Genomic DNA, 12,938 nt, shown 5'->3' with positions numbered 1-12,938 from the left:
ATATTGTATTTTGGTTTCAGAATGATGAAGACAGTTGGAGAACAGTTAGATACTAACTTTACAGGATGATTTTTTTCCCATGGCAACTATCATATTTTCCCAAATAACGTAGATATTTAGGCATTCTATTATTTTATTAAACAACATGAATAACATTGCATATAGCTGCTGTAAATGGAGCACGCCCCCGAAATCCTCCTCCATCCCAGGTTTGGGCGGAGCCCCGAGGGTTAACATAGTCTGGCTCCGCCCCTGGTATGAAGAAGTGTCAGCTGTTCTAATCCAATAGCAACAACGTGCCGATAACATGGTGGTGTCATAATCAGAACCTATTATATGGAATTATGGTTAATCTTGATTGGGAAATGCTCGTTCTGAACTTGGAAAGCAATCCTAATTGAGCCAAAATGAAGGTTTATGTTAAGCAATCCTAAACGTTCCTTAGAGATATTACATTCTTTGTGCTGCCTCGCAGGAAGTCAAATGGAGTCAAATCCGAACGTTACTGCAACAACCAGCCAATCTCACAACCTCTGCCATCCTCATCATGCAAAACTAAAAAGACGAATTTCCCACATAAGCAGAAAATGATTTTTAAATTATTGCACTGAACTGTTGAATCAAAACTATTACACTCGATTAGAACTGCCTGTTAATGGGAAAGATAAATCTCTGCAGAACTCTGGTAGAAGGAGGGGATGCTATTGGGCCAAGTAAAGACCAAATGCTCAATCCTTCCCCCTCTCCTTTAATTACAATGGCACCCCATAAGTCCAAAGAGGCGACCTCCCAAACACAGTCACTGTCCTCCACTGTGCTTCCTCCGCGCCCTCTCTCCCAGAAGCGACAGCAAAGCTCTCCAATTTCTAAAGCGGTGCCGGGCAAAGTCTCAAATATCAGCTCAGGTTTTAATCTGAGCACCTAATGGGATTATTCAGACACAGGCCTTCATTACACACATGAATGGGAGAGCGGAGCCAGGTCACCCCTGTTTGAGAACACACCATCCTACAGAGTCCAGAAATCCACAGGACTGAAGGAGTGGAGAGAGAAAAAAGGAAAACTTTCTCTTGTAATCTTCTCCTCTACCATCTACTGCCTTCCTCAGCTAGGACACGTCATCCCTCTGACCAGCCCCATTAATCAGGCTTGATTGGGGAGCCCTGTGCCTTGCATTTCTAAGGTTGCCAAGACTATATATTTACCACTAAGAGAGGTGAGAAACACTTGGCGATGCCGTTGGACCTACAGAATAGTGGCAGTAAAAAAAGAAGATGCAGCGAGACTTCTAAAGCACCTCTGATATAACCTGACCTGATATATATGACCTTCTATAAAGAATCAAGTGACACCACCTCTGACACCTGAAGAATGTGACTGCTAACGCTAATGGTTGAAGAAGCTGTTACAGCTCACAAACTATAGACATGAAAGCAGTTGTTAATTTCCAGGTATTCTTGGGGGCTCTTTTGCCTTTTACCTCCAAGGAAGCCATATGGAGAAGAGGAACTGGAGTATCTAAAGATGTTTTACTCCAGGAATTGGAAGGGAGGAGCAGTGTTGTAGTCAAGACCACCTAGACCAGGGGTCGGCAACCTTTACCACTCAAAGAGCCATTTGGACCCGTTTCACACAGTAAAGAAAGCACTGGGAGCCACAAAACCCTTTAGAAATTTTAAATGAATGGTCCTAGACCAAAGTCATCACAAAGACCAGTGTGCCGAGAGCGAGACAAGACCAAGACTTTGAGGGGTTGAGACCGAGACAAGACCAAGGCCAGACCAGTGCGAGACATAAACTGCATGACATAATAAAATGTGGAAAATGCTAACCACAGGCACTCCTCAAATTCATCTGAAAGATCCACATTGCCATAAAAAAACATGATATGTAATAGAGTAGGTTCGTAGGTTCGACTCCGCCCTGCGGCTCTTTGCTGCATGCCATTCCCCCTCTCTCGCCCCTTACATGTCTTCAGCTGTCCTATATTCTGCAAATAAAGGCCTCAAATGCCCAAAAGGTTAAAGAAGAAGAAAACAGACAGTTATGGTCTTGACGGAAAATCCCGAGACCGAGACAAGAATTGCGGTTGATTCCGATACGAGACCGACACTTTCAAAAAGAAGTCTGGAGACCGAGATGGATCTCGAGTAGTACAACACCGGTGAGGAATATTCAAAGTATTCAGGTAGCTCTTCCTCTGTAACAGGTGGACTTTAAAAGCAGAGACAGAAGCTCCGGAGCACCAGGAGGAAGAACGCGTTGCTTTTAATTTTGCAGCTCCAAGCTGAGTGCCTGTTCCCACAGCGTTATCGTTCCCGCTCTGAAGTACGCAAGGTCCCACCCTAACACCACCTCCCATCACCCCACTGGCCTTATGCATGCATGCAGATAACAAAACGGCAGAAAAATCCTCCAACACGGCGGCTTTGCCGCTCTACGAGTGTGGAGAAATAAGAGTCTCTATAGTGTTAAACTAATCACATTACAGAAAGACTAATAATAACACACATTTGAAATGGTCGGGGTACGCAGGGGTGTTTGACAGCACGGAGGAGGCGGAAAGTGTTCCACCAGCACGCCGTCGCTACCGGCAACACCTGCCAACAGATAGATTAAAAAAAAAGAGCTCAAAGCAGCACCACAGCCCTGACACTGTTCCAGGCAACAAAAGGCTGTGTCTATTAACACCATGCTGGAAATATGCAGATAGCGGGCTAACCTTGAGTTGCACCCACTATAATGTACTAGTGAGATTAATAGGCGCCATGATGTGCCACGGAAGGCTGTAATTCAATCCAAAGGCAGGTTGGATTTATAGAAGGTAACGAATAACATGAAATACAGCAACTACGGTGCAACTGTTGCTGTCACCACTGCATTAATCAATTCTATTTTGAACACTCACATCGGACATGATGGAGCGGATGATTTACTAAGTCCAAATATTTTCCTGACAAAATCCGCTTCCCTCATAACTCTATGAGTTATTTGTTTAAAACACAAATTAATCTTTAGGAGAGACAAATGGCAAACAAAAAAAGCCTGACATCTTGTTGTGAGAGTGACGTATCAGGTCGGTGCCAGATTTACGTCTTCAGAGACATGCATTCAGAGTCGGGTTTTGTATTTCGGTGGAAGCTACAGTAGAAAACAAGCAGCAGTGGCATTTGTTCAAAGATATGGAGAGGAGAGGGATTTCTGAAGCAGGGAAGGGGTGGGGGGGGGGGGGGCTTTCAAAAGGAATGGAAAGTGTATCGCCAGTGTGTCCTGCAGGTACAGTTTCTGGGTGTGCTCCAGTCATGTCTGCACATGAAGAAAGGAGGAGAGAGACAGGTACAAACATTCCCGAGTCTTAGCGCAATCACTTGGACAAGTTGTTATGACAGAGGCTGAGAAAATGAGAGAGGATTTTCAAAGAGCGCTGCAGGGAGTGGCGTTTTTTTAATACGACTAAATGAGGAACAAGCCGCAGACAACAGGAGATGAAAAGAAAATAGAAGGCGACTCAGAGTTTGAGGAGTGGCAACAAGGGAGGGAGAAAAAAGAAGACGGAGTGAGTGGCTTTGAAAGGCCGGGGAGTGACAATGGCAAATAAAGAATGGCGTAATGAGTGAGTGAGTGAGTGAGTGAGGACGGGGGATGATCGGGGGAGACGCATTAACTCAGCGATTCCGACGATCCTCATTACTCCCCTGTCTGAATTTGCCGATGGTCGCGAAGTCACGGAAATGTAATGCTGCCACAAAGAATAAAAGCTCACCACTGACGGGAATTTACCACGCTGCACGGGGGAGCCATTGCTGAGGAAAAGCTCCTTTTCGAGATTCTAGATTTTGATTTGCCATTTGTGCATGCACCAAACAGTCCATGCACGTAGGAAATATTATGCAGGCTCTCTGATTCAAGTAAAAATAATTAAGGGCAAAAATGGAAGATTACTCAACTAAACTAATTATATAAATTAAGTTTAAAAAAACTAGATACTATACAAAAGAGTGCAAAAAATATAAATATGAATACTGGAACTGGAGGATACAACAATGGGAGATTTGTAATAAGCAGAGATATTGCAAATACTGCACAGTGGTATTTTTTACCCTATCGCGCGCTCGCCCTCCAATTCTTGCCATTTCTTTCCGTTTGTCGACACATTTTCTTTCCGCTATCGCTGATTTTACAGACGCTCGCCTCATATGTAGTTAAATGCCACACGTGCCATTAAAACCCTTCAGACAAGTGATTCAAAATCATATTCCCCTGGCCAAAGTGGACGGATAAGAGGCCCGGGACGTGCTGGAGGAGATAACGCGCTGGTGACATCATCTGTGGCGCGTCGTGGACATGCATCGACTCGCGGGACAAACGGAGAGCGTGTCGTGTTTTCATCTCTCTAGAGCACCTGCAGCACGTAATCCCTTTATTTTTTATTAATGGCCTCTATCAACCGAGGACTCCCAAAATTCACAGTCTTATATTACAGAATTATGTTTTGCAGTGGTTTAGAGTATGAATAAAACAATAAAGCCATATCCAAAAGAACAAATTCAAGCAGAGATCCCAATTCATTGTTACTGAAAGCTGTGTAGGGAACTACTAGAACTGTTCTTGTAAATCATATGGTCTAGTGGGGTCTAGACCTACTCTATCTGTAAAGTATCTCAAGATAACTCTTGTTATAAATTGATTATAAATAAAATTGAATTGAATTGTGAAAAAATGTATCCATAAGATTTCAGAGAGTGTGATTTAATGCCCTGCCCTTGTTGATACATGGTCATTTTCCGTGCTACAGAGGTTGTAATAATCATTTTAAATACGCCTTTAATGAGCAATGAATATTTACACCGGCATCTAAACACCAACGCTCTTTTCAAAAATCATGTTTGCTCATAGGGTAGCATTATTAATGCATCCCTGCCTGTCCCTGCTAGCCTGTGTGTGTCTGCAGTGCTAAGGACGGGTTATCGTGTCAGAAAACAAATCTGCATGTTGGATGGCATTAGACCTGAAGACGTCGGAGGCAATTGTTATCCTCCGCTAAAACCGTTATTTCCATTGTTGATTCATCTGTGGATTATTTTATTGGTTAATTGAGAAATTGTTGGTCTATGAAACGGCAGAAAATGTGGTGTTACCGGTGTTACCCAAAGCTCAGGATGACATCCTCAAATGTTGCGGTCCACAACTCAAAGATATATTTAGTTTACTGTCCCAGAGGAGGGATGAAAATGAAACATATATCCACATTTAACAAGCTGGAATCAGAGATTTTACACTTTTCTTTTCATAAAAAAATGACTCAAAGTGATTCAGTTGCCCAGACAGTTGCCAATAAATTTATTAGATGACAACTTATGGATTCATCCCCAGCTCTGTTCCACACACCATCCTACCCTCAGCTTCTCCTCTGCCTACCCCCCCCCCCCCCCCCCCCCCCCCCCCCCCCCACCCGTGTTGTTGTTTTCCTGTCTCCCCTGTTGTTATTTTGGTGCCGTGTGTAGCGAGTGAATCACCACGCAGCAGCTCTGGAGCCAGCGGTCAGACCCTGGGACAGCGTCTGACCTACTTCATCAGGCTCTCAGGGAGGCGTGACACATCGGACACCACACGGCTGGACAGCCAATCCCACTGCTCCGTCTGCCCGCCACATCCCTCTCCTCTGCATATCCTCGGGAGAGCAGAAACAGCAAGCCATGCAGAAACAAATGTTGAGATAAATCACTACGATCTCAGCTGCTCTGCTCTCACATGCTCTCCCCTGGTGACATTTCCATTTCACTCGCACAGCCTGGCTAACTTTTCTTCTCCAAATAAATGTGTGTGTTTTTTTTTTTTAAAGACCCTTTACACAGTGAGCATCCCCCTCCTCCATTTTACGCAAAATGAGCTGCAGCCATTATGTCTCCCCCCCATCAGTGCCCTCCCTGGCGCAGCACAACACAGCCGAGGCTTTATGGGGCGGCCTATGGTGTGCAAGCTAAGGGAGCCGCTCATGCTAATGTCTCATTTGGATAATGAGGTGTATTCTGGGCAGGATCTGAGCAGCCTCTCCTGCAGTGAGGACTTGGAGGCTAAATAGTCACAGTCACAGCCTGCAACTCCCAAACCCTTCTCCATGTAGGTTTGTAGACGCTGGATCAGAAAGTTCAAGGGTGATGAAGAAGCTAGCAGAGTGCACAGGGTAATGAAATGCTCCTCAACCTGCCTCAAAGCATGTGTCTGCTTGAAGTGAGGGCGCGATGATATACAAGGTATATGTACGCGTGTGGCCGTTGAATGTATGAATAATGCAGGTGGCGGCGTAAGAAGGCAACACTGCAATGTGCTTTAGGGCACAGATTGAGACAGACGCCACCATGACGGGCGAAGACAAACAAATCCCACATTGCCAAGGGAGCCTGTGCAACGCTGGCATCATAATGTCTCTTGTCTCTGTCAGAGGAAAAGAAAAGAGACAAATGGCTGAGTGGAGCCGCTCTGCTGTTAGATGTCAGCGCTATATGGCGCGATGCTTGTTTTTATGCAATGATGTACTGTCTCCACGGTCTCGCAATCACACTTTATCACAGGGAGCGATCACGTTGAGAAAACGGTGACGCAGAGAGCAACGTGTCTGTTTCTCAGCTGATAACAGAAATGATCCAGGCCATTGACACCGACTGTTATTTACAGTTCACTTAGTTTCTTTTTAAAGCCGCTGCTGAGAGTTTCGGATTGTTTCGGGGTTGGTTGGCAGCCAGCCCCTGTGGACGATAGTTGCCATGACAAACCACCATGAAACGGTTATCGCCACTTCCTTCACGCGATGCATTTCGCGTTGAAACAAGCCAGTGAGGAATCTTAAGCATCAGTTACGGAGCGAGAGGATCCTCCATGTCACAGCTGTTCATTCATGTGGACAAGAGAGGGAACCCGAGAGTGTGAAACGCACACTAACGAGGCCAATACCTTGTCTTATAAACGATACATGTCTAATAAATGTCTAATAGTGGCTACAGGTGATAACTACAATAGGACTACAGTAAAATATGTGGCATGCATCCAGTTTAAGTTGCAACAGGTTTCTTTCCTGACATATTCCAACATTTAATGGCATCTCAGAGTAACATCTCCTGCTCAGCCATTCAAATTTATGCCGAGAAAAGTCCCGTTGCCGCTGCCAACAACTCGCTACTGCTTCCTGCCAACCCGGTGGCAAGCATTTGGAATCATTATATAGACATAGCTAATGTGTTTCTCTGCAATGGGCTCTGGTTGCTTGCATTGGTTATATGGAGCAAAAGAACTGGAAAGGGATTTTTCTTTTTTTTAGAATGGCAGCCCCGTACATTACCATTGTGTCTCAGTGTCTTTTGTCATCATTGTAAGGTAGGATAGGGAAAGTGACAAGCTGTGAACACACAGCGTCATGCAAACACAATCCCGCCCTCTTTCCCACCTCTGGAACACTCCTAGTTTCCTTTTTCCTGGGAGCCCGTTTCTGCAATCCACTTTACCTCTTTAATAAAATTCCCAAATATCAAGACCCACTGAAGCGTGGCCTTCAGTCACATGGACACCTCTTATTTATTTATATTTTCCATTGGCCTGTATGTTTTATTCATCTCATTTTCACCATGTGGGTACAATATTTCCCCTCTAAACCTCTTCTCTCTCTCAACTTCATTTTCTCACACGGGCAGCCAACTATTGCGTGTTCAGGCGAGCGTGAACACATGTCGGCGGAGGCTGGCCTGTGCTTACAGAAGGATCCATCCTCACGCTTCCTTGCTAAATTGATGAGAATGCTCTCACTCCATCCAGTTTAACCCGAGTGGTAAAGCACTGTAGCAAAGCTGCCTGCACCTCGGCTCTGTAAAAGCAACTCGCTACCGCGGCTCCAACAAAAGATGGGATGAAAGGAGTGAAATCACCCAAAGGTTCACATACTGGCCCACCCCAAGCTGATCTGATATTATCCTCCACAGCTGATCCTGCTAATGTGGCGGAAATTACGCACTGTCTCAGATGCAGACCGGCCTCCATCTCACAAAGCGCTGTTGTGTGGGTGAGTCAAGGTTAAAAAAATATCTAATCAAGTTTCAAAGATTTCTCAAGAGAGAAAACAAATTCAATCTGTGGTGAATGTTCTGCTTCGCTGAGAGAAATGTTCCCACAAGTCACACACACACGTCTCCCTTCTCAGGGGTGATAATGACATAATTGTAAGGTCCTGACAAAACGGCCATTCATCACATCTCCTTATGCGCTGGGAAGAAATTCAAGATGGCAGCGTCGATTTGTTTCGAGTGTGATGGTGGGAAAGCTGATTATCTTAATGAAAGACTGATTTAACTCTCTTAAGTTGGGGAGGATCTTTGAGGTTAAACCACATTATTCAGCCCCCTTTCCTGCGGCTTTCTCGGCCGCATCATTTCTGAGTCACCGTTTGCTAAAAGTAAGGCTGCACAATAATCTTCAATCTAACCTTTTTGCTATATCAAGTGGTGAAATCAACACTCAGGGAATCTTTTGAAGGTCGACAGAGAATATCAGTCATTCTTTTTTTACTGCGGACAATATTTATTTTACAATTGACTCTTAGAATTAAGTATTCAATAAAAGAATGCTCATTTGCTCTACATTCAAAAGCAGTGTGCCATATTTTAGCAGAAGAGTAAAAGGCAGAAACGCTGAAGGGTGTACACTTTAATATCTGCTTATTTATGGCAAGTACAACGTATTCGCATATTTTCTTCAGATCTTGCAGCCCTAGTTAAATGATGCAGAGAATGAATGGTCAACAATAACTTTCATTGTCTCTCTCTTTGAACGTGGCCTCTGATGCCCGTTAGAGATTTCTGAATGAGAGGTGTCTGCTACCAAGAAGTCCGTTCCATGAAGCTTACCTCTTTCGCCATAGTCTCCCCCCGCCCCTGCCTACCTCTCTTCCCTTCCTTATTTTTTCCCCTCAGACTTCCTCTTTCACCTGTTTGTTTCTGAGAGCGAGGATTGATTAAAACAGGAGAGTGGTTCATTAGATTCTGACAAGCAACACCATATCTACAGAACACATGTCCTTGGAGAAAGCCGCCTTGGCCCACGTGACTTACCGTAGTCAATGCCATCTCCACAGCACACACCATCCCCAAACTAATTGAAACAAGGTGCTCCATAGCCATGCTATCTGCCCAGCTGACAGTTATGCAGCTCCCACAAATCCGTCCAACGAAACGTAGGAGCTTGATTAAAACGCGCCTTCCCTAAGTGCTACAAACAAGTTGTCACGGATATTTTATCTTCCTGACACTAGGAGCATGGTCGTGTCCATGGCAGGTGTATATTGCTGTGTCAATCGGAAAAATCCACTTGAAAATGAAAACAAAAAGCGCTACTGCCAAACCCATGCATGATGCAGCGAGTAGTAGAGCATCCAGATCTTGATAGTGACAGAACTATGGATGTGTACCGATCTGATACCACGTTGTTTATTCCCTATAGAAAATCTACTTTAAAAGTACTTTATTTATGTTCATTTTCCGTACTGTCAAACTAGGTCATACAAGACAGTTTAACAATGATAGCAATTATATCACATTTATGCAGGGTTAGTATTGTAGAACTGTTAAAAAAATAATAATATATAAGGAGAAATGGTATTATGGTATCAAATTGGAGCAAATGTATCAGATCGGTACTCGGTAACAGGCCAATTCTCAAGTTCAGGTATCGTAATCATTATAGGGAAGCAAAAACTCTCTAGGCACAATGGTGGTAAGAAGTGCATAATATGTGCTTGATACAGTTTAATTCAGGCAAAAAAAGGCCAGAGTTATTGAGTCTAGAAACACTGAACTCTTTAGAGAGAGAGTATTAAAATGTGCCCTTTAACAAAGGAAAACAAGTAATCATTTCATGTTCAGCCCATGTCAGCTCTGGTCTCCCAAATGCACTGTGGCTATGGGCTTGGTCACTTTTTTTTGTGCAGGGAACACTTAGCTGGCATTACTGAGGCCCAATGCTGCAGCCTTGAACAGCAGCCAGCAGTGGGCTCTCTCTCGCCTGCCATGGACTGTATCTGCCACCTCCGTCTGAGGCACAGAGATGCTCTTTTGAAGTTAATGAAGCATCAGCATACTTCTTTACCTCCACCACCGGGTCATTACGCACGGCCAATGTCAAGGCTGCACAGAGCACTTCAAAGAATTTGAAGAAATCGCCATGCCCACCCTCAAGTTCACCTCCAACAGACTTTGATTTAAATCTCCATAACTGAGACACAGTCTACCCCAAGCTTTTAGACATTTTAGGGCTGCAACCAACAGTAATTATCATTGTCGATTTAATCTGTTGCTTATTTTCTTGGTTAATCGATTAGTTGTTTGGTCTCTTAAATGCCAGACAATGGTGGCAAAACGTCGGTCAGTGTTACCCAAAGCCCACGATGTCGTCCTCGAATGTCCTGATTCTCAAAGATATTCAGTTTACTGTCACAGAGGAGGGACGACACTAGAGCATATTCACATTTAACAAGCTAGAATTAGATAATTTACGCTTTTTGTGTAAAAAAAAATGACTCAATGCAATTGATAATTTTCAAAATAGCGACTGCCGATTTATTGCAGCTCGTCTACGTTTACAGAAATGTCTTCTGAATAGAGACATGTCTTCTACACACCTCCTCAAAGTTTATGATGCTCCAGGGTAGTGCAGGAGATTATGCTGACACGCCTGCTTAAGACAGGAACAGGCTAGCATTTCACAGCATCAGCAAAGAGCACAGGCATTGTATGATGCCACGGTAACGTATCCATGTTGGACCCACATGAGACACAAGGGCAGCTCACCTCTGTTCACACAGGCTGCTGCTGCTGCACTCTCGTGTCTTGGAGCGCCAAACCACACGGTCAACTAAAGCTGTTTGGGACTGGGCGCCATGTTGGAGCTGAGGCTCTGAACTGCGCTTTAGGAAGGGAACTTGTCACTGTTACTATGGGAACTGGCAACTTGATTTTGATGCTTGTATGGGACCCTTTGGGAATGTATCCTCAACAGAAAATAGACCTCCAAGTGCCTTGTGACATGCATCATTCAGGATATGTGTCAGCTTGACGGCACACAGCTAAAGGAAACGTGACGATCACGTTGTCAAAATGTGAAAACATTTCTTAAATTTCTAAGTCCGGGTCTCTGAATGACATGTAATAACTAAGTGTATTAATTACTGCACACAAACAGAGGGATAGGAAGTAATGACTACCTTCTGCTGGGAGCCAGCTTTAAATGCAATCATTACGGTATTTTGCTGCTAAACAACCTGCAAAAATGTACAGGGATATATATATATATATATATATATATATATATATATATGTATATATATATATATACATACAAATTGAAACTAAATGCGCTTAAATTATGTACCCATGGATTGTTCACTCACTCCCTCACTCACTCAAATAGAATTATGCAAACAAATGATGAGAATAAACAGAAAGACTTGAGGGACAATAGCAATGGGGTTTGTTAATTTAAGCAATCAATGAAAAAGCAGAAATAGAAAATGACTTTGGTGCCTTTGTTTTTCCTTTCCAAGGGGATACAGTACTTTATGCAACAGTACAATCTCCTTGGAACACAATTACTCAACACAAGCTGGTGCAGGGTGATTTCCTGACAGTATTACTTCCTCACTTTCCTGCTTGATAAGTAAGGGCTGTTAAAGCTCCTCTGAGATTTCCATTTACACACTACTACACCGATCGCCTACTTTGGATTGCCAACTTCTCTCAATGCAGGCAATGACATCATATCCTACAAAGGTGTTTTGTCCTAGCCTTAGCCTTACCAGAGAGGAAACAGAAAAAGACGGTATGCAATGATACTGCAAGACACAGCTGTTCACTTCACACCAGGCACAGCGCTCCCAGAGACACAACATGAGTCAACATGCAAAGCAATGCAAGTTAGAACAACCCCGCTTCCCAGAAACCAAGCAGCACGAGGACAGGGGAAAAAAAGTCTTTCCAGTCGGACCGGAGCAAAACTGTGACAGTCTTCCAATACCGCACACACAGCTGCTTCCAATAGAAGAAGATTCCACAATTAATCCTATGTAGGTATAGCAAAAGTCAGATCTGCTATATATATTGCAGCAAAGGCTTTTAGTGCAAAATATGGTCTCTCCTATGGATGAGAACCCAGAGGAACCACAGTGCGTGTGTGCCAACGATTATGTGGAAGGCAAGAGAACTGAATCAGTTTTGTTTTCCCCAGAAGATAGAAGGGATAGAAGAGCTTGACTACAAAGGAGGCACGGGCTTCTCGGAGAAATGTGAGTGTGATGCGAGCAAACTATGATCAATACAGTACCCTCACCTAAAAAACCCTCATTCTCCTTGATGTTATTTTAGGCGGCGATAATAAGAACTGCTTTATGTCACTCCCACACATGCGCCTGGGTGTGTAACAGGGCAGGAGGGGAAGTAAGGGGGCGGCTGTTGTGTTCTCACAGTGTTTGTGGAGCTCTAATACACTGAGACAGTTTTTTTTTTTCTTCCCCTCATCTAAAGTGTCACACAGTGCAGCGGGGAGCAGCACAGCCCGGGCAGGTGGGAACAGCATCCACAACACACAGGCGATAGGGGCTGGATGTGAATTCAATACTTTTTAGGCAATATATGGCTGGATTGCCTCAATAACATTGAGTATCAAAAAATGCCTCGTTATTCAGTATGAAAGCTCAATACCTAAGGATTAAACCTCTCCGTGTCAGTGAGCCGATTAGCATAGAGCATGATTCTACCAGAATCAGAATCAGAATCAGCTTTATTTTCCAGGTATGAGGACACATACAAGGAATTTTTGCTTTCGATCTTCATTGCTCACGATTCCAAACCAAGATCTACCAAGATCTAATAATGTTTGGGATCAGCGGTCTAATGTTACACGTT

The 12,938-nt window shown here is 43.9% G+C and overlaps 1 protein-coding gene across 7 annotated transcripts in view; it reads right to left on the bottom strand.

Moving 5' to 3' along the window:
- nectin1b (nectin cell adhesion molecule 1b) overlaps positions 1-12,938 on the bottom strand; it is a 190,257-nt gene that overhangs the window by 103,815 nt on the left and 73,504 nt on the right. The gene's annotated exons all lie outside the window — the stretch shown is intronic.

Source organism: Etheostoma cragini, chromosome 3 (assembly GCF_013103735.1).
Source record: "Etheostoma cragini isolate CJK2018 chromosome 3, CSU_Ecrag_1.0, whole genome shotgun sequence".
Lineage (NCBI taxonomy): Eukaryota > Metazoa > Chordata > Actinopteri > Perciformes > Percidae > Etheostoma > Etheostoma cragini.
Note: the sequence above shows the minus strand (reverse complement) of the source record. Positions and strands in the feature narration are given on the sequence as shown.